A 692-nucleotide genomic window follows, 5' to 3' on the forward strand; every position below is an offset into this window, starting at 1 on the left:
TGAGGTTTTTRATGCAGAATTGGTGGCYGTCGCTTCGGCGCTAGAATGGGCACTAGATAGGCATCTCCCAGGGCCTATTTACGTCCTTCTTGATGCTCAGAATGCTATCAACCGCCTGCAAACAACAAAACCAGGACCCGGAYAGGGCCTAGCTCTTAGGACTCATAAGGCGGCGTCACGCCTAGCCTCTAGCGGTCGTCCAGTAACGATACAGTGGGTGCCTGGGCACAGTGGAGTAGAAGGAAACGAGCTCGCAGACCGGGCTGCTAAACTTGCCGCTATTAAGCCCGTGGGGCCTGGCTTTGAAGGCCTATCGTTGGCCCAGGTTAGGCGCGCCTGCACCGAAGCGAGGAGCAAAGCAATGCAAGATTGGGCCCGTGAGAATATCGTTCAGGGGACTCACCGGCGAGGAAGGGCCTATAGAATGCCGCGAGGATGGGCGTTAGATAGGGCCGCTGGGAAAGCGCCAAAGCGCCTAGCCAGCCGTTACTATCAATTGAAGACCGGACACGCCCCAATAGGCTCATATCTGCACAAAATTGGTGCCCGGGACTCCCCGGAGTGTAGGGCCTGCGGTGCACTAGAAGAGACGGCTTCCCACGTCCTCTTTGAGTGCCGTAGGCGCTATAAGCCTAGAAAGGCCCTCTATCGAGAGCTTATTGACGCCGGAGTCCCCTTACCTACGGCGGTAG

This window comes from Talaromyces amestolkiae (genome assembly GCF_001896365.1).
Source record: "Talaromyces amestolkiae strain CIB chromosome Unknown scaffold25.1, whole genome shotgun sequence".
NCBI lineage: Eukaryota > Fungi > Ascomycota > Eurotiomycetes > Eurotiales > Trichocomaceae > Talaromyces > Talaromyces amestolkiae.